Here is a 26527-nt window from a genome sequence, read left to right as displayed (position 1 = left end):
ATATTTTTATTTTCATAGTGACCTTCTGCATCCCCTTTAAGGCCAACAGCTTTAAAAACATACTATCTTCTGCATTCAAACTAAACACAAGATATGTATTACTTACTTGGGCAGCAGGAATTTACTGTAACACTAGAAACCTTTTGTGAAAAAAGCCATGCTTTCTATCTACTGTCTTACCAGTCACTTGTATGTCTGACTGTGCCATATTTCAAGCAGCCATTGTACATTCTTTTTGTATTTTGAAGGCAGTTTAGAAATTAAAAATGCAATGAGAAGGCAGTTCTCAAGCCCTCTACACAGATTTCACAAAAGACACACCCTAAGTTGCCAGCACTGGTTTGCCAGAAGAATCTAACAGAGCTACATTTAAAAGTGGGGAAAAAATATGGGTAAAGTTATTTTCAGCAAATTGTGCACAAAGTCTGAGTAGGACAGCAGTCTGTAGAGATAGAATCTGTAGAGATTTGATAGAAACTGATACATCAAGTTCAGGCATTTTGAGACTACACCTTTCTGGTCATCCAAAAAAAAAGCTTTTTTAAAATTTTGTTTTGTAACACAAAACATTAAAAGTCTGCATGTTATAGTTTTCAACTGAACTTAATCTCTTTGGATGAAACTAAACAGATAATGGGTGATGTCTGCTGCTCTCTCTACTGAAGAAAATAAACCTTTTGCTCCAATTCAAAGGGGAAAGAATATTACCTGTCTCCTTGCTCCTTCTTGAAACTACCACATCTCTAGATTGTTGCAACACCCCTGTTCTCACATAATCCACAATGCCAAAACCGAGATGGCTAGACAGAGAAGCCTGATGTGGTCAAACTGACCAATGCAACTCTCAGAATTCCTAAAAAGCTTTTTATGGGGTTCATTTGGGCCTGACCAACCTTCACATATTATTTTGGTTTAGTTGTGTAAATACCAGGCCATTTGTTCCAAGTTTCTTCTTCTTCTACACTAGCACAATATATTACTATTGTTTTTTTTCTTTCTGCTGCACTCAAATGCATTTAAACATGTATTTATTTATTTATTTATTTATTTGTTTATTTATTTATTTGCAGTACGTACTGTCTGCTAGAACAAGGGCTCTTGGATAATCATTGATTTGGCAGTCCCTTCCAGCATTTTGTTTCTGCCTGACACAATACATGATGGTCCTTTTGCCCTTTAAATATAGTGACGTTTTGCTTCTGCTTGTGACAAAATGCAAACACTTAAGATTTCCACCACCAAGCACACAGAGGAGAAGGTAACTCTGACAAAGTTCAAAGGAAAACTTGGTTACATTTCTCATCAGGAGCAGAGCTGTCACTGAGTCAAGGGCAGGGTGCCACGGGCAGATCCAGGATCCAGAATCCAAATGTGCAATTGTATGATGGGTTAAGCCCTTCTGGACCTGAAGGGATGCTGCCCAGCCCTTCACCACTGTCTGTGGGCTCAGGCCCTGCCCGCTCCCTGCACCCACACTGGCCAAAAATGCCCTGCTCACACCCCAGGGCTGGCAGGGGGCCAGTCAGAGTGTGCCTTTCAGAGGAACTCAGGCTTGGATTAAAGGAGCTCACTTCTCCTCTGGATAGCCCAGCTCCCATTTCCTTCTCTGCCTTTGCAAACTCAACCAGCACTGGAACCATCTTTAGGAACAAGCCAGGAAAGGGTCACAACACCTGAAAAGCCTCCAAACCTAAGCAGTACCTACTCCCCACCCAGAAGGACGACAGGACAGGTGACCATACTATAGGTCCTGGGGCAGGTGCCACACTCCTGGCCTGGCTGATGGCTTCTGCACACTTGCAGCCCACCTTGCCAGCACACAGGGAATACAAAGTCATCCCTGACAGAGCAGAGGAACAAAAATAAGCCAGGCCTTGAAGGAACTGTTAAAATGTCTCTTTTAAAGAAGAGAGGGGGAAAAGAAAATTTCAGGAGAAACTAATCTTTATGCAGCAGGAAATATAAGTGCTGTCTTCAGAAAAGTTAAAGCATTATTGCAAGCAAACTGATTCATTAAGATACATACAGAGGAGGATTATAATGCTCTCCTTGTCATTAAAATGCTTTGAAACTATAGTTCTGTCAGCTGCACTACTGATACTCAGCGTTTATATTACCCAGCAGAAGCTACGCTCTAGCTAGAATTTGGTGCACTGTGTTACACAGGAGTTCACACTAGAAAAGCAGTTACTAGTTCGCAATGACTATAAACATGTTTAAAATGCACAAGAAACCAACCATACCATACAGAAACCAGATGAACTGGTCCAAAGAGGTAAATTCCTCTTCTATCCAGGAACCTCCTTTGCTAAGTGAGAATCCTATCTTTGGAATATTTTTCTACCAAATAAAAAGACTGCTTAAATGCTGGAAGCCTAATCAATTTTTTGTTTCCTTATGTCCACATATGAATGCTAAAGAAGAGCACTATTAGAATTAAACTGTATATTTATATTTACCTTTTTACCTGGTAGAAATTAGTTTTATTTCAGTGAAATTAAGGTCTGGCATATTTTGATGACTTTATGTAAGCCCTTATTAAATATAGCAAAATTCAGGCTCCAAAACCCAGTGGAATTGGCACAATCAAATTTCTACGTGATTTATCAGCTTCACTGTCACAGTAACTAACTTGGTGCATTTGTCTGCTTGGTTCTCTCTGTAAGCTGTCAGGAGAAGTCACTCCATCAAACAGAAATGTAACACTATTTTTATTGCTTATCTTTTTTGCCTTGGGTTACATCAGTAAGTCATCTCCCTCTGTCAACTTGACAAGAGTCTTTTTCGTGTTGACCTTAAAAGGACACAGCTGTGACAACTTTGGTTTGGGTTGTTTTTTTTTTGGGGTTTTTTTTTTTGTCAGGTTGGTTTTTTTTCTGATAATAGTTCTCAGCTAAACACTTGTTATTGATTGTCCTGGATCTTCATCTGGCACTGTTTTCTACCCCATGAGCAGACTGAGCACAAAGCACTGTACACTCAGCCCCACAGTATCTTCCAGCCCTTATCGCAAGAGGCACTGGAGAAGTCGGAGGTAGATACTATTCCAGCAAAGCCATGATTAATTACAAGAGGTCTTCCAGATTTGATCTTATTTTCTTAATGCTCTGTAATTAATTAATATAAACGTACATCCTTATTTCCACAGCCTTTGCTCGGGATATTAAGAACTCCAATCCCTGGACTCAATCCCCCCTGGCATTTTCTCTTGTGTTACATAAGTAACTGTGGCTGACTCTCTCCAAGTCCCAGCATTTGAAGATCAGGATGAAAAATCTGCTCAGGATTTTAGACTAAGGTAGGAAGAATATACTATGAACTACTGTGAACTTCTCTTAATACAATACCCCAGCTAGGGGATATCTGGAAAATACAAAATCTGAAAACAACACTTCTGTTTCTGCCATGCACCATACAATAAATGCAACAGAGTGCTGTTTTAAAGAAATAATATGATTTTGTGCCAAATACCTCAGAAAGTAAAGATAAAAAAGTGCAAAACATATTTCAAATTCATTGTACTATTTGCACGGATGGTTACTTATATTAATCCAGATTTTAATCACAGCAACTCACACATCACTAGTTTTAACTGTGATTTAAACCGGCAGGCCAAAAACATCAACGTACACATAAAATGAGGTTAAAAGAAATTACATATGTTTTCACAGTATTTCTGAAAAGTGAGAATTCAGGAAATAATTATTGAAAGGTAGTAGTTTTATCAAAAGAAGGAGTCTTTCTCTGGATATGGACTTGTGTACATTGTAGCTATATGCTCTTAATCACACAGCTCAACATCATCTTTTGTGTTTACATATAGTTTTATGTTGATACATAGTACAGATTTCATTCCATGTTTTGTATTTACTACGTAAGAAAGTTTCTTTATGGTTTATGAAAGCTGGAATTAGTATATACTAGGAATCATTAAAAATCTCTTTAAAGTATTGCTCATCAATTCAATGATGCCTGAGGTATGCAGGAAGGGGGAAAAAAAGACATTTACAAAACCTGTTTTGCATTAAAACTAATTTAAATGAAGAATTACGCGAGTTGATCAGTGTGCATTGTTCATCCAGTTGTTTTGATTTATCACCTCTAGAGGTAACAAAGCTCATTACCGCACACTTTATTTTCATCCATACTGTGAAAAAGGAAAATAAGTTTTCTGTTGCCTTTCTTTTTATTGTTTCTGATAATCTTAGTTTGAAAGTGAGAGTCACTGAGCAGAATGTAAAACGGAGAACACAGTATCACTGCACCAGCACAGGAAGCCTCTGGCAGAAGCCAATTCCATCACTTCCACAAACCAGTCCCAGGTGTTTAGATAGCCATTTCCACCAGGACTGTGGTGTGACATTACTTAAACCTTTGGCAGCAAATAGGTAAATAAACACAATCAGTACATAAAGCTGTGTAGACTTACACCTTAACACTAATCAAAATCTGAAAGTCCTATTTTAAAAGGTATATATTTAACTCTGTTTTTTTAAATGCGCGTTTTTCTATTTTAAAGAAAACCTTTTTTTGTCCCAAAGCATTATTATTGCATACCTTGGTTATTCATATTAGATTAGTTAGGAGTCCAGCAACTGTTTTAATATATACTGCAGTAGTTTCATATAACATCTTTCAGGATAGAAATATGCTTTAATATACTATAAATTAAAAATCAAACCACATACATGATGCTACCAGTTTTGCTATGCTCCTGCAAGTATCTGCAACATCAGACTATTATGTGCAAGATGATCACAGAAGAGAAAAACCTAACTGGCAGAATTCTCAATGGGCCTAAACCAGAACAAAAAAAGTGTACTTAATTTAGGAGCTGAAAGTCTGTCTGTAGTTTGGCACATAGAGCACATCACACCATGTAATTTTATAAAAATCAAATAACTTTGCAAATCACTTCAAATATTTCCTTTCTCAATGGGTTTAATCATATTTGAAAGGAGAGAAAAAAATTACAGGACTAAATGAAAGCAAAATGTAATGATCTAGGACTCTTAATTCTCCTGAATGAACATTCCTAAATTTTTGGATCGTGGACCACTGTCAAACTTCAAACATAACAGGGAACCACTATGTAGCCTTCACACCAAACTTTTAATTAAAACCTCTAAATGGATGATATGATACTGCAGATCAGTATCATACCGTGATTATATGTGTCTGCAGACCACAATCTGGAAACAAATATATTAAAGGATTAATTTTCCAAAAGGGAATGCTAGTCCCTGGGCTTCTTGGCATACTCATTTTACAGAGTGAGATATTACACAGTATCTTAGCATGCAAAGTTCTTAAGGCCTCCATTCTATGGGTTTTTAATAGTACAAGTGTGATATACCAATTTAAGACAGGATTTTTAAATGAAACATCACAAGTCAATTCCAGGATTATTAAATTTTAAAAATTATTTCTCCTGGTATCTCCCTTTCAATCTAGACTGTCGGGTTTCAATGTTTTTTTCCATGCAAAATGTCTGGGCTTACATCCTCCTTCCAATAAAGCACCCATAAAATGTGGTCAACAAAGTGATTTCCAAAGATGTCCCTGAAAAGGACAGCCTATGAACAGCAAAAGTTGTACTTGCTCCAGGCTTTTCACTACAGAATGTGGAGTAGAATTTTGGAATTTAAATATATATATACATACACATATATTACTTTTAACATATATATATACAGTATAAAAAAATGATTCATGCATATATGCATATATAAGAGCATTTTGAAGGAAGGAGAAAACCAGAAAGAGACTATATCCGTTCTAATGGGTTTCTCTGAGTTTATTGGGGAAGGGGCGTGGGGAGAGAGGAAAAGAGAGAGAGAGAAAGGGAGAGAGGATTGTCCTGGAGCTGGAGCGTGACAAGCGTGACTGCTGTTTTCTGCCCAGCGCTCAGTGACAGCGCGGGGAGAAGAGTGGTTAATCACCGCGTTCTGGGAACCGGGCAGAGAGAGAGGGAGCAACTGCTTTCCGCAACACTTCCTGCGATAAGGGAGCCAGCGCTGGCACACGGACACGGACACACGCGAGAGGCGGCTGCGCGGCGCAGCGCTTCATGCGCCTGCAAACGTGACCCGCGGCCCCGCGGCCCCGACACACGGGCACGGCCAGCGCCTGCAGCTCCGGCCGAGGCCGAGCGCTGCCCGACTGCCGGGGCCGGGCGGGACGGGGAAGCCCCGCTCCGCGCCGGGCACAGCCCCGGAGCCCGCCCCGCGCCCGCCGCCCGCTGATGCTCGTTCGCGACGCGCACCCAGAGAGCTTCAGCGCGGAACAAAGGCTGCCGGACTGACGCCGCAGCACAGCTGGGCTTCTATTTATTTTATTTTATTTTTATTTTTAAGGGCGATTCCAAGAAAACTTTCGTCGCTCGAAGTCAGCTCGGCACCCGCCGCCCATTCCCTGAGCAGTGTTATTAAGCCTTGAAAAGACTTGCAAAGAAAGTAAACAAGGCAGGGGAGGCAAGACAGGCATTAAGGCCAACACGTCCCGTATCGTCCAATAACTTCCCCTTACATGCCCAGTACAATGCGGGTTTGCTGATCACAGCTTTTCCACTGTACCAGAGCCAAGAGCAGGCAATTACTTACACTTATGTAGACTTTTATAAGAGATAACAGTTATCTCTATTGAAAGGCACAAGTTGGGGGTGGGGGGGGTGGGGGGGTGTTCCTGACTTTTTTTTTTTCTTAATTGTCTTTCATTGCCAAACCGGTTCAAAAATACGCAAAAGGGTTTCTGTGCGGGGCACTGGCTCCCCCGGCCCTCCGTGGAGCCCCAGACAGAGCAGAGCAGAGCAGAGCAGCAGCTCCACGCTCCGCCGAGGAGCGCTTCATCCAGGCCTGGATGGAAAAGCCCTGGCAGAAATCAGCCCAGCGAGCGGGCAACGCCCAGCGGAGGGTCCCGAGGCCCCCAGCCCGGCAGCTCGGGGCAGCCAGCGCTGGGCTGGGCACGACGGGGCCGGGGACGGCCGCGCTGGGCCCCCGCCCGCCGCGGGACGCGCCTCCCGGGCAGGGGCACGTCCCGTCCCGCGGCGCTCCGGCTGATCCCGGCCCACGGGACCCAGGTAAAGTCAGCTGTGTTGGGCGCTGCTGCCCGTACCAGCCACGTCCCCCTGGTCAAGATAAAGGCAGGAGCGATCTCCGCATTTTTAATGCAAATGAGATGCAGCCCGCAGGCTCTCAGCAAATTGCCAATGCATTGGGGATGCCACTGCCCTTTAGCTTTGTTTCCGCATGTGCTGAAAGTTGATGAGTGCTGCTTGTGTTTTCCTCCCCACCACCAAAGGACACAGCACAGATATACGAAGTAGAAAAACCGATGTTCCACTAGCACTTAGAGACCAGACTGCCGCTGCCGGCATCTTCAGATGTATCAGTACTTCTACCAGTGCCATTTCACTGGTATTCTGAAATTCATGTTGGATAATCGTAACTCAGAGCCAGAGTATCTCTGAGCAAAAGGAGAATATACTGCATTTATGGAGTTAGCATCTCTGCATTCACATTTTAAGCAGAACTATCTGATCCTTATACATTTGAGGGAAAGGATTTCAGCACAGAACATCTATCTGTGTTTATAAACCAGGGGCATTTTACATGCCGCAAAAGTACTACATGATGGCAAATGAAAGAAGGTTCCATTGCCTTAGTATGAACTCACCACAGGTGTACTTAAAACAGATATTAAAGACATGATTCACTGTAATAAAGACACCCCAAACAACTATTTAAAGTGATTCAAAATAGAACATTTGGGGGTGGGGAGGTGATGATACAGTGCACTCTACTTCTCCCCTCCCCCAAGAAAATACAAGATCCAATAACAATGACAAATAAATAATAATGATAATGGCACGTATTTATACTTTATGCAGAAGTACAGCAGGGTTCTTAAGATTAGTCTCGCTTTCAGTTTCACTCAGCACTGAACTAGTCAGCTTTGCGTTAAAGAGGTGTGGAGTGTTACTTAGGAGTTACAGAAAGTACATCGGCATGTTAAAGAAAAACAGAAAAAAAAGTGTCATAACCCATACAGGGAAATGATGGCTAAAACAGAAGATAGGATTCTCACACATCACTCAACACATCTTTTCCTCCCCAAATGCACAACAGACATAGGAACAGGAGCTTCAAATACTTACTAAACTTATGCAGAGAAATAAATGGGTATCAGTTGCATGACTTAAAAGAGTCAGAGGAAAAAGAAGGAGCAAATTTTTCATGGAAGCCTTGAATCATATAAGCTGCTCATTTGCCTCATTCATGTCCTCCTCCTTTCACTGCAATTCAGGGTGAAGAAGGCAGCCTAAACAATATTCATCTTAGAAATCCAAAACATTGCAGAGACCACACTGCAGCAACAGATCTGCTTCACATGCACTGACGTACCTCCTCAACATCTGAAAGAAATTCCAGCTCCAGTCAACCCATAAGAGACATGTTGCCTGACTGTACCTTGATGGTATTGTTTATGAAGATGGTGATTTACACACTCATAATGATTTAACAGCTACTTTGCATACATTACAGAGAGAACCTGAAACATGTGACCTGCTTCACAGAGCAGGATTATACCTCTGTTCTTGTTGTGTCATGTGCAACCACATTATTTAGTAGTTAAAGGCAAGCGAGCACTCTGGTATTCTATTGTCCTCACCATGTATGCAGCGCCAGAGCTTCAGCATGCCTCTGAAACCAAAGGTGAGCTTCCCAACTTCTAAAGATAGACAGGTAAATAAACGATATAGTTGTCAAAGGGGCTCAGTCAAACCTACCACATGGTTCTGCCCACTCAGGATTATAACGTTTGCTGACAGACTTTTTAGGACAGGAAATCTTTAATGGTGCTAATAAATTTGCAACAATGATCATATTCTTAGGGACTACTCCAATACAATCTTTCATTAGCACTCACACTAGCTCTCACAAAGTACTGAGAATATATGCATGATCATCAGAAGATAGGAATAAACAATAAAAACTTAAATCCTTTTTTCTGATGTTGTTCTCAAGAAAAAACCAAAAACTTTTCAGAAAAATAGAAATTAACATCTGAAGAACCGCTGGACTCTGCCTTTCAGCTCCTTCATAATTTTTAGTTGTTTTTATTGATCCATACACTTCTTATGCACAACTCCATTACTGCTTTGATAATTGAAAGATAATTAAATACAAGACAGAGCATGTATCATGATGGAGAATCACTTAGCAAGTGAACTGTTGTGCTGAAAAGTGGAATTCTTTCTGTCACTCACGGTGCAGTGATACATCAGTAACAGATGCCACGGGACCTATTTTGGGGATGATCCAGTGGCTTACCAGAGCCACAGAAGACAGCAGAAAAGCATAAGGTTCAGAATTCAAGGGAAGTCCTGCTACAAGGGCCTTCACACTTTGCAAATACGTAAAACAAGAGCAAATTCACACAGGTTTACATCAGCTTCAGAGCAAGCACAGCATTTCCCACGTAGTATGCAATAAAAGATATCAAAGTCTGACTTTTTTTGATTTAAGAAAGGAAGACTGATGGGTTAAAGGGGAGGCATCTTAGCAGCACCAAGAGTGAAGGCACCAAAGCTCTGATCACAGCTTTGCCACTGGCTCACTAACACTGCAGTTATTTAGGTTCCCTGTGCCCTGGCTCACCCATCAGTACAATGGGTATAATACTTCATCCTGTCCTTAAGAGGCAATTAATGCTTGTAAACTACTCTGGGAACCTTGATTAAAATGCGCTGCAGCTTTGCGATAAGTATTCCCTCTGAAAGAGCACACAATCTGGGTTTTGAGGGTGGGAAGTACTACCTGACTGCTGCAAAAGAAAAATAATCATTCTGAACGAGATGTATGTGCCTGACCTATGCACATGTGTAGGTGGATCCCTCCTGGATCCACCAAGTATTTTTCTTTCTCCTTTTTTCTGTTACTATGTGTGTATTGCAAAGAGAGGAGCAGTGAGAACAGATAATTATAAAGCTTTTGAAAAGCCCTGGTATTTTCACCAGAGGATCACAGTAGGTCGTCTTCAAGAATTCTGATGCAGAACTCTATGTAATTAAAAACATAATTATTTGTAATACTCCTCAAACCCTGTTTTCATTAAGGAGAGGAGGGGAAAAAAAGACAGATCACTTTAAATATGAATGCTTTATGAATAAATAAATTTTTTTTAAATTGATGAGCATTCATTTTCTCATACAGTCACATAAAGTCTGAGTAGTTCATGTAAAACATAATTATCAACGTTTTAAACCACATTTTCCCCTTGAAAATAAATAAATAAGGATGCCAAAATCTTTTTTGTTCATTAAGAGTCAGATCCAGCAGAAAACATCTGCAGACTTCTAGACCAAGCAAGCCCTGGAAGGCCATGGTACTGGCTGCACCTCGTGCCAACCTCAAAAATTTGGCTGGTTCAGAAAGATTTAAACAAAACAAAAAAAGCCCTGCAGCTTTACATGTCTGGGAATTGTGGAACTGCGTTAGGTTTATGAATAAAGAACAGGGGTGAGAAAAAAAAACAACTCCTTTTAAAAAGGAGATCCCTCTCTCCCCTCCTGCCCTCCAGCATTCTGGGTGCTAGACAGGAGCTCCTCTCCCTCCCCAGGGACACCATGGACATCAGCAGTTGCAGCCCAAAGCGTGGGGTCCACCTGCACGCCCTGCTCTAGAGGGGATGGGGGCCCAAATCCAGCACTCACCCCCACCTGGCACACTCAGCAGGCACCCGAGCAGCCAGCTCCCAGCCATGCTCCCAGACGTGCAGGAGCTGCCACTGGAAACCCAAAGCAGCGTCCCCGGGATGGGAGCCAGCCTGAGTTGTTCAAAGGACACTGCAGGGCAGCAGAGAGGGGCAGGCTCAGCTCAGGGTGAAGAGCCACCCTTGCAAAGGTGGCCAGGGGACACTGTGCACCAGCAGCCTCTCTAGCCCTGGGAGCAGCCCAGGATTTCTACCATGGGCTTGAAGACGCTCCAAGGTGCAGCGGAGGGAAGGAGCCTCAGCTACCACAGGCAACCAGCAACTCATATTTAGATTTCAGGCTACCCTGAATATGTGTGTGCAAACACCAGAGGGGACATGATGGCATTGCCAGGGCTGTTTGATGAAATAAAGGAAAAGTTTAGGATGAGGGCCCTGCTACAGCAGGTTCTTTAATTTCATGAAAATTAAAGAACCCGCTGCTAGTGTAGTTGTCACATATTCAGACTTTTTATAGAAATAATGGCTTTTTCTGACTAGTTCTTCACTACATCTCTCTCTGAGAAGCCAATAAAGCTCCCAATTATTGATGTCACACCTTATCATCTGCCCTATTTGGAGGACCAGCCGACATTTCAGACTGAAACCCAGCTCATCTTGTGCAGCTAGCCCTATGCAGGGAAATGGACTGGGCAGGTATGAAAAGACCGAGTAACAGTACGCCCATGTGTTCTGCTTAAAGCTATCCCAGAATTTTGGTTTTGCTAGTGTTCATTTTATAGACACCTCCTCAAGAGGAACAGCAGCTGTAGTATGCTGCCTGGGTTAGCAAGAAGTGACACACACAGAGATATATACTGGATATGTATTAGGAGAGCACAGAGGGACTCTGTGCAATGACCGTGTAACTGCAGACACTCTGCAGGTGTGTATTTACAATCCTATTTATATAGTGCTGAAAGTGGACTGCATTAATATACAGTGTGCATGATTCACCGTCATTAGTTCTGCCTTCCAATAATGTGGACCCTAAGATAAATAATATCGCTAGAGCCTCTCTCATACAATAAACAGACTTGTTAGTTTAGTTATATACACAAAATTTCCAACTGCAATCAGAGATTCTTTTTAAATTATTAAAAGTTCTTGAAGTGAAACCCTTGTTTGAGTTGAAATGAGCCAGCTGACATAAAAAACCAAGAGGAGCCAAGACTTGTCTTTAAAATGAAGAATAAATTTGGTATCTTAAATAAACAGTATTATTCTAAACATTGTCTACAATAAACCATGTATTTTAACAAGAGTAGATACAAAATATCATCATATTTATCATCAGAGCTTTATATACCTGTTGGATTACTCCTTTCAAAGCCTTAAGAAATGTAACAGTGTCTTTGAATTAAAATGCACTTTCTTTATGCTAAATCTGTGAAAGTTCTCCTGTGGGAAACACTGAATTCTACATTAATTTTTTTTTATTAAAAAAAAAGCTTACACAGCCTCAGAAAAAAATAACCAAGTGGCAAAAATCCCAACTTTGTCCATTCAGCCTTTGATTCTGTCTTTGCCTTAATAAAATTGTTGACAGAAATTAAGCTAATCTTTGCAACAACTTTTTCATCTTTCTGTAAAACCAAGGAGTTTAACTAGCTGTAGTTCCATCCACCCTGACATGCAGCTTGCTATAAAGATGAGATCCTTGTCATTTTTTTGTCCACGTCTAACATTTAAGGAAAAAAAAAAAAATCCATTTAAACTCTAAATTTTGGCTACAAAACATCTCAGTAAGACACCAAGATACTGTCTCTCACAAATCAAAACAGTAGCAGTAGTACCATCTGTAAACTCAGAATTAAAGAGCCAGCATTTTCTATACAACTGTAAAAAGTATTTTTAAAACGCTTTTTAAAAAACATTTTGCTCATTCTATAGCATGAGCACTGAAGGCTATAAATAACTGGATCAGAAAGTAAATTCACCATATACCAGAATGACTCCTGAGGTAACTCCATAAAAGCTGAAGCGCTTGCTGCTAGTAGTTAATGGGATAGCCCAGCTCCAAGTCAGAAAGAGCAAAATATGTCTTTTTCATTAAGAGTAGGGAGGGAAGCTATAAAAGGTACACAATTAGTTAGCTTTGCAGTGATTAATTCAACAACTGTAAAGCCAAAAACAACTTTAGGCACTTAACCATGAAACTGTCAGGTCTCTATGCTTGACGATAAAGCATCTATAAAGTAAACATTAACTTCTGTGTTTTTTCTACGTGTATATTCCATCATGAGAAGATCATTACCAAAAAATCACCAGGCAAGCTCAGCAGAGGCTTCCTATACCTTATTCCCCCTAACAAAGAGGTAAGATGTGCCCTTTCTTTTCCTTACTGCCAGCTCCAGTAAGACAGTTCATACTGTTCCCTAAAACCTGACAGAAGGGACTGAAAATCAGATTGAAAATCTCTTCCCCAAGGAGGGGATGAGTTCATCGCAATAAGGGAGCTTTAAGGATGAGGGGACCCCTATACTAAACACATCCTATCCATATCAAGGCAAAAGCAGGCAGCAGCTCTTCCTCAGACCAACTCTCCCAAGGAAGCAAATGAAAGCTCTGCACAAGTAAGGAATGCAAAAGTGTAAACTTTATCATCTCTTTTAAATAAACTCCAAAACTGAATAACTATCAAACAAATTGAAAAAGACCAGGAAGGTTACAAATTAAAATAAGAAATCAACATATTTCTCTGACCTGCAAATATTTAATTCAAGCACATTCTTCTTCCAAACAAAATGCCTGTGAGTGTTTTGATGGCTGCTCATAATCAAATGTGTCACTTGCAAAATTACAGTGTTCGAGAAGGGTACTGGGCAACGAAAAATGGTTTTTGCTAGAAGTATGTCACAAGCACATCTTTTAGTTACCTCAGAATTGCACAGGACTTCGCTTCATTCCTTTGCACTGGCTGCATGCGGGTTGCTTCACAGAAATGCAACTGCAGTAATCTGCTTGACAGTAAACAGTAATCAGTAAATACTATTTACTGAGCAGATACGTGTCCCTGCTACTCCTTCACTTTACCTATCCTCCATCTCCGTCTTCCACTCTCAATCCCCTTGCTCTCAGAAATGTTAGAGGGGGAAATAAATAAATACAGGTAGTGAAACAGCGAAATCCCATAACTGGCAAGGTTTTCCTCTCTGAATGGACAAATTCTTAACTCCATGCAGCTCCAGACATTGAATTATTAGATCCTAACCAGGGAAAACACAGGAAAATGGTAATAAATATCGCATGGTAATCCACAGGAACTTTGGTCCCAATGTGATTTTTCTACAGTCCTACGAAAAAACAGCATTACAACATCCATAATCTCAGCTCGTATATCAGAGCACTCTCTCCATTCTCCTTGCCCTTTCTTCTTTCATGTAGTGCATTTCCTAAGAAAATGTAGTTTTTCTGCAAAAGTGAAGTCAATGCAGTCCCATTCCAGACTGAAAGCAGCACAGCAAATCTGTGAAAACTAACACAGACCATCACACTGCACAGATACAGGTGAGGAGTGAAGGGTTTACGGCAGCATTACTCTGGTAGGGACTAATCTGAAATTCCTTCTGACAAAAGAAGTAACAGTTTGCTGGAGAGAAAAAATAAATTATTTGTATTCAAGTGCAGTAAGAGCACTTCATGTCATAGTGGATTTTACAGTATCTTCATTCTCTTTCTATTCAGACATATGTCTTTTTAGTGATAAATTCTGAAGACCCAAGAAGGTAAAACTTGCAAACCATGAGTCTCATTCACCCAATTAAAATAAATTCCACAGCTGCTGTTTCTTTCTCTCTCTATTTTTTAAGCTTCTTGCCACTGTCAACTAGCCACTGTCATGCACCACTATAGATACAAAAATCTTTTAAAATGTCAGCTTTTCAGATGCTTAATTTTATCCTATTCAGGTAAAATGTTTTGCAGTGTAAAGTTCAGCAGAGCTGCCAGGTCATCTTTCTTAGTAAAGATTTTCATATGCGCAAATAAAAACTGAGGAACGACTGAAGAAAAAAAATCCTAGACAAACGATTTTAAATGTTTCTTAGATAATGCAGTACCACAACAAATCTCCAAGGAAAGTTAAGCTGAGACTGCCATGAACACCAAATAAATCTGCACCACTGGGATATTTAAGGTCCAATAAATCTTACTTTCCAGTGTTTTAAAACTCCAGAAGATACTTTTGCGGCTCTAGACTCTGTCTGCCTACAAGCTATCAACTGAGACCTGCCATTTATGAGAAATATTTTCAGAATATACTCATGTTTGTTGAGCTACCAAATTATGAAAACTTTTATTAAAAAAGAAGAAACCACAAACACACATATACATACATAAAAACCAACCAAACAAGTTACTTTCTTCTGTTTGTATTAAAATGCTCAAGAAAGTTGGTCAAAAATGCCCATATTTCAAATTCAAATTATTATTATTTTTTAACTATCTTTTGTTGCAGTTAAAAATATAAAGCCAACAACTTATTGCAAAAAAAATAAAATGCAAAGCAGTAAAACTCCTCACAGAAGAGCCAAGGGTTAACATCAACCTAAGAAATCACACATTGTGCAATTTATTTGATATTGTTAAAAATACTAACTGCTGAAAAAAAAATCAGATGTTATAAAAAAATATTTTATGTACTATGCTGCAACTGTCTGCAATTTGGTTATACCAAAAGCACATTTTTTGGATTACGAAAGTCACTGCTTCCCTTGGCGTGACAAAAACACCCTGATGGCATGGCATGCAACCTTGCAAGGGCATTAGAGCCTGCTTCCATAGAGACGTACCTGTCACACCAGACCTTCGGTCCCTATTTCTACACAGCTGTCTTCCACTGCCACCTCTACAAGCCTTTCAGAGAGAAGTTGGTGAGGACAAGATAAAAACACGCCCGTGAAGCCAGTGAGAAGCAGCAGGGCACATAAGCAGGTGCATTTCCTACTTTTACTTTTCATTCCTCTTTGGGAAATGAACTGTTTTCCAACCACAATAATCACTTTTAAAGGTGACAGACCAACTGTGGTCCTGTTGAAGGGCAGCTTCATGCAGTGAAATACTCCTTTGACCATCCTGAGTGGGGCAACAGAAAAGCAAGGTGGCGCCTTACAAAACATTGTTACTGTGTCCTTAGTCCAGCGAAGTGCCGTAAAGTACCAAACTCTAGTAAGTGTAACATGAAGTCCCAAAAATCACAGTTCCCCCTCGGCAAGCTGCAACAGTTAGAGGTTGCCCAATGAGGACTGGATCTTACTCTAGATGAAGCTACAAGAAGTTTTGTCCCTTCCAAGTACAGGGAGAGATCAGAACCATAATCAGAGGGATTAATCAATCTTTGGTAGTATCTAAGTTTCTGCCAGGTTGACAAACAAAGCAGGTTAGATTCACTTTTCCAAAAATTTGCCAAAAAAACCTCCATCCTAAACATTAAAAAAAATCATCAAGTTATGCTAAACTTTGTTTTTCTGCTAGCAAACCTTGTGTCACAAGCAACTGAAAGACAGTGACGCAAAATGGATTCTTGCCTAGATTTGTAAATTTTTCCAGGAGTTGTAATATCCTGCATTTGATGACATCATGAAACTAGTAAGTAAAAGTTGGTTTTCAATTTGTTCTACTTTTCCCTCATTAGTGTCTGTGTCAGAAACAGAATAAGAACCCTCATTAAGTCACATTAAATTCTTTAAACTCATTAAGGGCTCAGAGAAAGAACAATACAAACACTGGTGTTTTTGTAAAAAAATTATGCAACACAGATGGACTTCCATGTCCATGTATTTTTAGAATGGATGTATGTGCGCAGGGGAGCCGAAGGGAGCGATCTGCATGAGGGAGAAACAGAGTAGCAGGGGCAGAGCACACCTCACATGTGACAGAATGACACCGAGATAGAAATGAATTATGCACAAACACTTCTGACCTGATATTGATGAGGCACTTCACACTTTGTATCCTGAATTCTGGCAGAGCTGCAGTCAGTGCCATACTCCACACAACTTTTTAACTAACGATTCTTTGGGACTTTCTACAGGGAAAAGACAACCTTGAGGGCCATGCAGCCAGCAGCAATCAAGTGGCAATCACATTTTTTGTCCACAGACTACTTTGATTGCAGCTGCTGTAGCCTAACATACTATCTGATTGCAGTTGAAGATACATCTACTAGTCATGCATATGGACTTACACGTAAGATACAGGTGTGTGCAGAGTTTCAACAGTCTTGGAGAATATCTCTGGGTGTGCAAAGGGTGGGTATTTGTTAGAAGATTTATTGTAGCTGAATGACTCAGATATATATGCTGTTGATAACTTCTGATCTTACCCTCCATAAGACTTGAAATATGAGCTCAATGCCACAAAATTATTTACATGCCTACAGTATGCTCAAACAACTATTACAGGATTAATTTAATCCATTACATTATTTTTTTTCATGATAGACATAACATGCAAATAGGAGTTTAGTTCTAAAGAAAACTCCAGATCTGAGGAACGTAAAAGGAGACTAATTGGATGGCATAAATTTCAGATGGCTGTAGGAGGCCACAGAAAGAAAACAGTATATACAGTAGATGGGAGACATGAGTTAATGTTTCCTCCTTCCTACCACTGTAACAGCAGAAATGAGAGGTGGGAATTTCACTGAGAGCCCCCAGATTTCAGCCTCCAGAGCTGGGTGCCTGGGCAGCATGGGCAGGCAGCCTCTGTTCAGCAGCTCTCCTCTCCCATTGCTCCAGCAGAGGCAGATACTGTTTACCTGCAAGGCACATGGTAAGGCTAATCTATTTTCATAAGCTTTTCCCTCAGGTATTTGGGGCAAGGTTTAGTTTATTAATTTTGTGTGTGCATGTGTGTCCATATCTATCCATACAGGAGGAAAAGGCTCAGCAATGATGAACGCGTATTACATTTTTGGTTTGTACTCTGTAACTGCAGCTGGCCAACGTCTGCTGAGTGTATTTAATACACCTAACACTGAGAACTCTACATAGAAAAGCAAACTATGTTCAAGTTCAGAAAGTGGACTTATCTTTCTTTCATTAACTGAATTCATGAAGCAAAGTTCCACCGGCATAATTAGTTTTTATGTTACACATCTCACAGCTTCTGCCTGAAGAGTGGTGTGTGAGAAAGTCAAGAAGACTCATATGTTGGAAACACTGAAACCCTTCACCCCCAAAGAAAATTACTTTATCCTAACTCATTTAACTTTCATTAAACCACATCTGAATATAGGAATTTTAGGCACTACTTAACTTCAGTATCTACTTCAAACGTTTTTAGGCGAGTTGAGATTTTGGTTTTTAAAATAGTCCCTGTAATGTCACTGGGATATCCAAAACTAGTCTGCAAGGTATTTGGTTAGGCAGACCATGCCTTTCCCCCCCCTCTTTTAAATTAACTACTATCAAATACTCCCTTTTGCCTTTTTTTTTTGTGAACCACCAACCTGTGTGTTTAATTTTTTAAGTTTCAGTATGTACTTCAGACTGCAGACTTTGCAAAGTAGGTCAGGAATACCCCAAAGGATACACATTTGAAGGCTACAGATAGCAGAACACACCATTTACGGCTTTGTATATACACATACATACACATTCTATATAATATAGGTAGATAGATTCAATGATTTAAACACACTACATCTATACTGTGTGTTTCAAGAACATTCAGATATTTACACTGTTAGATCACCACTCATTTTAGACTCACTCTAGTGCCAGCTGCCAAAAAAAGGTATACAAATCAAAATATGTTACCTTTGTTCAAACAACACTGCTGTTCATTATATAATAGAAACTGTCATGCTTAATCTTCCAGGAACCAAGAACTGGTACATTCTTGGATCAGAGGTGGCTTGAAATGGTTTGAGGCAAAACTGAAGCACACTGTTTAAGTAAATCTTGCTGATAAACATTAAGTGCATTGATGATTTTTAGCATAATCTTTTACGGGTGTTTTTTCCCAGATCTATTAATAAACTAAAAATGCTGGAAAAATTTCAAAATACAGAGAGTATTGTTAAGTGTAATGGGGATCTGAAAAGGATGCTTGAGAATAGACACCACAAAGAAGTAAAATGTGCCTATAAAAATTACACGTTGACTTTGAAAATACACCAAAACCTAATTTTTCCTTTAGCGCTCTCAGTATTGTCCAAGTATCTCAATGCCTCCTGTGGGTACTAAGCTACAGGCTGTGATTTTCATTTTCCATTAGAGATGAAAAAATTGATACAAGCAGCATTCAAAAATGCGTTTCCGTCACGATACAGAGAAATACAGAAAAAAATGGTAAAAATGCCTAAATTCTTGAGAGTTGGACCCTTTTAAAATCATATTTCAACCTGGGAAATTGATAAATTAAAAATACGTACACTTCACTTATTGAGAAAAATCTCTTTTACAGCATTACTACTCCAGCACTTCTTCAGATTTTTAAGCATTTTACAATTTCATCTTAAACAACATGGATTATACAGTATTCATCAGGCAGACACAATCCTCCTTACAGACAGACACAGACACACACAACTCTGCAGAGGCCAATCCTGCAGCTTTTACTGAATCCAAAAGTCCCCCTGATGACAGTGAGTATTTTTCAAGAATGAGAACTGAAGGATCAGGCCCCAAAAGTGCTTATGAAGATGAGATGTAACTTCAACAGATTGAATGTTAGATTAAATCTAAAGATTGAGGCAAGACAAGTCTGGGGTTTAAACCCTAGGGAGGATTGACATTTAAAGTGTTGCCACTGAATTATAGCTCTCCACATTGGGTGGGGTAACCTCCTACTGGGTGGAGTGTCTCCCCTAAAGGAAGGGAAAACTGGCACAAGTCAACTCAGTCTTTGAACGATTTTCCTACTTGCCAACTTATGAAGTCGTCCTGACGTCAACTTCGTCAAGGAAGTCTATTGCCCAACTCCATCTTTTACTGTAGAAAGTTTGCTTGTGCTCAAAACCCCAGCAGATGTAGAAAAAAAAAATAAAGGGAAAGAGACAGAAAACCCTGAACAAAATAAAGAAATGAGGAAAAAATGTGTTGACTGGATTTTACAGTCATTTTTAAAAATCATTTTGTTGGGTTTTCTTGTTTCTAATATCAAGTTAATACAAATAGATACAGATCACTCGAAACTATTACTAAACATATTTTAAAATCTCGTTTAGCTTTAAGACACGGGGTGGAGAAAGCATGGAAAGTGGACACTGAAAGATAACATCTCTTATGTGTTCTGCAATGGCTAGTTAGTATCTTCCTAATCAGCGTCACTAACAGGTGTAAAACACACTCATACTTGGAAAATAATACTCATTGAACAGCCATCAAAGGTATGTTTAACATATTATTTCTCTCTGAATCAAAATAAATTGTTTCTCTGAAAGAAAGAGTCAGGCGCTGGACAAGGCAGAAGGAATGCTGGGGGGTATAAAATTAAAGCAAAACAAAACAAAAAAAAAAAAAGGACTAAGCATCTCAAAGTGCCCATGGCAGGGGGGAAAAGTAAAAATCAGAAAACAGTTTAAGTTACCGTAACCTGAAATGCACCAGCCATCACAAAGAGCAATTGGAGAAATCCAGCAGAGCTCAGCAGGAAAGATTTTTAATAACAGATTGAAAAACAAGAATAAAAATAACTGCATCAACAGGGCCTTTCTTCCTCAGGCCACAAGCCCGTTTTTACTTGATATTTTAAAAAAATGCAGTTTGGCCACTAAAACCAATCCAGAACATTATTAAAAGTTAAAAGCTACCAATTACTTCTGTCTGTTCTTTTAAAGCAAAGTTTGGCATTACGTCAGTTGGTTTAAAGAAAACAAGAAAGAGAGAGAGAAAGAAGGAGAGAAAGTTTCCTGCTTGTATAAATTAAACCACCAGGGAAGGTGTCTAGCCACTTGTAAAGCATTTATTACTGGTTTTTAAAGGGCTAGTAACATTTTAAAAATTAAATATTTTAAAATAAATTTAAAGGAAAAGAGTAAAGATGATCTGAGCCTGGAAAGAAAGCAGACTTATGAGAAATTAGACATGCATCAACTGAAGCTAAGACAGTAAAAATTACTATTAGGACTAAACTTTGCAATTCAAAATAATTCTATTTTCAAGGCAGAAAGTCTTACTGTAGCTGCTGTACTCACACACATCCCTTACGAGACGGAAAAGTTCCACCGAACTTTATGGGATGGAACCAAGAGGGTTCTGCAGAAACGTCCTACGGAAGCGCCACCCGTGGCAGCGACGCAATCTTATGAAGCATTTTCTTTCAACAGCTTTTCTAAATCCACATACAGAGATCCCCAGCAGGAACTAGATTCCTTAGTTAATGCAGCAGGACCATATTAAAAATCACTGATAGAACGATTGGCAAGTTCTGTTAAATTTTAGATGTATTTCTCATTGGTGGTGTTATTATAAAATTTTAAAGAACCACTTTAAAGGTACTAGAAAATAAGAATCTGATAGCACAGAGCATGAATAAAACATAATAGCTATAAGTTTCTTACACACAGCTGTGCCAGTTCACCTAAATCATAGTCTTCTAAACTCCATGGTGCCAAATCAGAGGCTCCTCTGACTCCAGACAACACGTCAAGTGGAATGGTGTTCGGTTGTGCAACGCTTTTGGTGTGTGACAAAATGTCCACTGGGGATTTAAATCGAGACTAGGGGAGCTATCCTCCCATTGCTCCGTGTTTCATTTGTGCCTTGGTCTGCATGACAAGAAGTCAGAGTAATATGCCAGCACTTTGCTCCCCTCCCTGTGCTCCTTTGCCCCAGCAGCGTTTCTTGCGTTCTGGGCACATGTACAACTGGCGAAGGAGCTGCATTCTGGAAGGCCCTTTATTGATTAGGTGCAAAATAACATCAAGGAGTGAATAATAAGTATTATCTGAAAAATGTAGTTGCATGTCTTGCCCTTGTAAACATTTACTATTTAATGGTGTAATTGTACTTTAATCCTTCACATCATCTAATATAACTTTGTGCTTTTCTTTTAATTAGCAACACGCAATCCGAAAAAAGCAAAGCCCAGAAAGTTTGTATGTACCATAAAAAGCGCAAATAGTTTTAAAATTATCAAATATTCTCTCTTTGGATGAAAGTCTATCTTTTAAAGTCAAAAGAGAGCTTCATTGGCACAGGGCAGGAAAAAAACTCCATAATTCATGACAATACCAAGAAAAAAAGTTCTTCTCCAGAAGGACTGGAAAGGGCACCTTTATTTATCTTCTGGACAGACAAAAATAATAGAACCTAGACCAGATATGCTGTAATTAATGTATCCAAAGGTCAACAGGCAATGGTATTTATACAATAAATGGGTGCAGACTACGCTGGTTATAGTATTAATCACCAGTATTTGAAAATAGCATTGTTTTCTTACTAGGTAAGAACTTGAGAAAGTTTCAGAAACAAAAAAGAAACCCTTTTCTTTTTTTTTTCTTCTTACCTGCCTGCTATTCTTTTTACCCAACTGTTTTTTAACTCATGAACTATAATATTTGGGACAAATATATCCAGGTTTACAGTTGCCCAGGACTGCCAAAAACAGACCCAGACTACCTCACTAGTTGTGTTGAGGAAACTAAATTAAGTAAGGGCAAACACCAACTGGAAAGTTGTCAGTTTACTGAATGAATGGCTTCATTTTACACACCAGTTAGAATACCTTAATCAGAATATATTTCTGTTCAAGGCCAATACTTTCACTACCAGGTGGCAGTTTGTTCTACTTGAAACTGCATTAAAAATGCAATTCATTTCCACTATACTTTCACCTAACAAAAAGGGTTGTCAGATTCCCAGCCGATCATGTTCAAAAATATTTAACCATAAACTTTCTCACAATGTTATATTTGGCGTTACCCACAAACCTTTATTAAAGTGATACTGCCAGTGTGGCTTCAGTTAAGATCTGAGAATGTTTCCATTAAGATTATTACATTAAAATATTGTCAAGAGTTTGTAAGAAACATAAATATTCATATACATACAGTCCCCCCAGCCTTAGAAGGAAAGTTCCACATAAAAAGAAAAATTTAAATACGTACCAAAAGTTGCCTGGTTGTAATTACACTTTGGTTTTTTTCCTAAATGTCTCTGCTAATTTTTTAACTCTTTCACACTGTAATGTAAAATAGTTTTATTTCAAAGCAACTGGCTGATAAAGTGCTAAAAGAGGTAATTCGCATGAACAGAAAGTAATTACTCATTGTTTGCACAATGCTTTGAAAATACAAAACCCAATGTGTCAACTAGCATTAAAATATAATACGATTGGAATACACAGATTTGACAAGAAACAATTGCATGTCACAGACACTCCAGTCCACAGACAAGAATTAGTACTTTGCTGTTATAAATGCAGTATCACGATATGTGGATAAGAGCGTTCTTTACACTCAGCCAGAGCATGCATGATAATAGTGTGCACCATGAAAGTTTACTACAAATGCTAGAGAAGATATTATTGAAAATAGTCCTGCTAGGGATTCATCAAATGTTACTGAATTTACTCTCACTGATAAAAATGTAAGTCAACTCATAAAGCTACCATATAAATTATACTAAAAATGCATTAAAAACATGAAAGGATAACCTGGCTGCATCGCGTTTGATGCCCAAAGAAGTCTCAGATCTGTGAAGTTGTCATTTACATTCTTTTCCTTTATTAACAGTGCTATGAAAAAAAAAAAAAAGCCATGCTCTCACAGGCAAAGACTGCTCAGTGTTATTTGGAGTCTGTTTTAGAGGATCACAGGCAATACATGTAAACTTAAAAGCTGATGCAACTTTGCCCTTTACTTACTTTGTTGTGACTACGTATATGCAAAGTTTAAAACAGACAAAGTTATTATACGCAACCAAAAAAAAAAAAAAAGCGATAATCAGACAGAACAGGGTGGATTAGGAACTGACTGTTTTCTCATGTCTAATCTCCCTTGATTTTAAAAAGGTGAAGCAGACTTCTGTTGTCACAGTCTGAGGATAAACTAGTATACAGGCACTGATGCACTACTGAACTTCAGAATCACTGATTCTTTGCGGCAAACCTCAGTCAGGTATACATTATTCAAGAGGAAAAAAGAAAAATACTTTTTTTTCCCATTACAGAGAAAGGTTCCACTTGTTTGGTTTGACCATATTATTAACAGACTTTCATTCAGTGGTTCAAATAGAAAGAAAAAATCTTTCAAAGTGTTGATATCATTTCCAGACAGTCCTGTCAGCATCACAATTTACAGGAAATAGTTGATGTTCTCACACAAACCGTGTGTTTACTCATACACCCAGAGTACTTAAAAAAAAAAAAAAAAAAACAACCTTCACTCTTTTGGAGGTTGTTTTTTTAAATGTCACTCTGGTGGAATATCTGAGAGAGCTGTCTAACCTAACACACAGATTGTGAACATGAGGCAAACACAGACTGCAGTTCAGAAGACTACTGTAACTTTTATTCTCATTTTGTCCACGTCAGGAACTGGCTCTTACCACTACTTTCCTTTGCTGCCCCTTGCATTTTTAACTCTGGCAGTCTTCTCTAAATGTTCAACTTTTACTAAAACCAACAGGAAAGTAACATGATGCCACCAACATCCACAGGATTCGGCTGCGCGTAGTTGAAGACAGCCCGAATGACAAAAAAGTTTGATGCTTCCTTGAGAGACTTTACTGAACTCAATTAAATATAACCTGAGACGCATTAAATTATTGTCTCTTTCCATCAGCATTCAAAATGGGCTGTGTAGTGTAAGAGCAGTGAAGGCAGCATGGGCTGAAGAGCAGCTTACATTTTCTTTGCTAGACAATCTTTCCCCCTCGGAAGGGACTTGTCGCCTTGGCTCCCCAAGAGTGCTGGGATGACCCGGCTCCTGCTCTGCCAGGCAAGGTGCTCGCACTGGCGGAGAAGAAGCGATGGAGGGAAGACGTCTCTCCAACTTTATCACTTAGTCAGCTTAGCTCAGTCAGGGCACTGGAGAAGTTTGCCATTTGCAGATAGAAAACACAACCGGTCGTGGAAAAAAAAAAGATAAAGGAGACTAGCGGGCCCCACTAGAACCCGCGTAGGAGTGCCGGGGTGTCTGAGCTCCGTGATTTGCCGCAGGGAGGCAGATAAACAAAGCTCCCGAAATGTCAAGCCCCCTCGGGGAGCCTCTCGTGTCCCAGGGCAGCGCGCAGCGGCCGCAGTCCCGGGCCAGACCCTGCGCTGCCCCGGAGCCACGATCGCCCACCCGGCCCCGGCCGCGGCGCGCCCACCGCAGCGCAGCCCTGCAGCCCCGGCCTCGCCTCCATTCATTGCTCCCTTCGAAAGCCACACGCGGGTGGCTGCAGAGGGGGCAGCCCCCGCCGCAGCCCCCGGGCCGGGGGCGGGGAGGTGAGACGCTCCACGAAGTTTTGGCAGGCAGGGAGAGCCGGGCGCGGGGACGCAGTGCTGGCAGTGGGGCTTCGCCTTTAAGAGGGAAAAGTTTTACGTCTCTGTGTCTCTGATTAAAAAAAAAAAAAAAAAAAAAAAAAAAAAAAAAAAAAAAAAACCACTAAACAAAAAAAAAATCACCACCACCACTATGTCGCCTGCTACCCCGGTGCGATCGGGAGGGATCCCAAGCCCTTCTCCCGGAGCAGCACCGCTCCGCACTCGGCCTCTCCCGATGTGTCCCACGGAAAGGAGAGGAAAAATAGGAAGGGAAAATAATTAAAAGGGGAAAAAAACGGAAAAAAAAAAAAAGAAAAAAGTTTTTCCCAAACTTACTACTCTTCATGATGGTGTCTCTGTGCCCCGTTTGTCATGATCCCCATTAAAACTTCCAGCAGCGGCAGGAGCGGCAGGACTGTGCGACTGCAGCCCATCGGATGCGAACCCTCTGTGCTCGTCTTCTACTTCCACCCCCCGCGTCTCCCTTCCCCTCCCCCCGAGCGCCCCGGTGCCGGGGAACCGGCGGCCGCGGAGATAAGGCGCGGAGCGGCGCGGAGGGGAGGGCAGAGCAGAGCCGCACCAGCCCGCGGCCGCCGCCGCTCCCCTCCCCGCCTCCGCGCCGGGGGGCTGCTCCCCCTGCCCGCCGCCGCCGCTGAACTTGACCCTCCCGACTCCAGCGGGGCTACCGCCGTTTTGAAGTCGCCAATTTCCAGCCATCACACATGGCTTTGACCCTCCGGCGGGGGGAATGGGGGGCGCGGGGGTGGGGGGTGATGCACCGAGAGAAGCCTGTGAAATCCGAGCAGCCCCCGTTGCCTGGGATTATGCCCACCCACCCGCCGCTTTTGTTGTTGTTGTTTTTATTTTTTTTTGGGGGGGGGGTTATTTGGGGGGGGGGGGTGCACCCCGCTGCCCCCCCGGGCACACGCCACGCTGCCGTGGGCGCCGCGCCCCCGCCCCGCGCGCGCCCCCCCCGCGGCCGCCGCCGCCGCGCCGCCCCCGCCCGGCCCGCCGGCCGCGGCGCCCTCCCCGCCGCCCCCGCCCGCGCCCCCCCGCGCTTACCTGTTGATTAACCGGCAGCAACAGCCCCGGCAGCCTGGAAGATGGTGGAGCCGCGGCGCGAGCCATGAACCGTCTCCTGCTGCCGGCGGAGTTGGACGCGGATTATGTGGCGGTGGCCGGGGAGTGGGGGGGGCGGGGGGCCGCGGCGCCGCTGCCTCCCCCCTCGGCCCCGCTCGGCGGGGAGGGGGCGACGGGCCCGCCGGCGGGCGGTGCGGTGCGGCGCGGGGGCGGGGGCGCGGCGGGCCGGGGGGCGAGGGCCGGGGCACGGCGCGGCGGCCCCGCCGGCAGCGAG

At 41.3% G+C, this 26527-nt stretch overlaps 1 protein-coding gene across 1 annotated transcript in view; it reads right to left on the bottom strand.

Annotated features, from left to right (window-relative positions):
• TRPS1 (transcriptional repressor GATA binding 1) overlaps positions 1-26315 on the bottom strand; it is a 206312-nt gene extending 179997 nt beyond the window's left edge. The window contains exon 1 of the mRNA XM_058806621.1: positions 26236-26315. The gene's annotated coding sequence lies outside the window, so the exon portion shown is untranslated. The remainder of the gene's footprint in view (positions 1-26235) is intronic.
• Between the last annotated feature and the right edge of the window lie 212 nt (positions 26316-26527).

The sequence above is a fragment of the Ammospiza caudacuta genome, chromosome 1 (assembly GCF_027887145.1).
Source record: "Ammospiza caudacuta isolate bAmmCau1 chromosome 1, bAmmCau1.pri, whole genome shotgun sequence".
Lineage (NCBI taxonomy): Eukaryota > Metazoa > Chordata > Aves > Passeriformes > Passerellidae > Ammospiza > Ammospiza caudacuta.
Note: the sequence above shows the minus strand (reverse complement) of the source record. Positions and strands in the feature narration are given on the sequence as shown.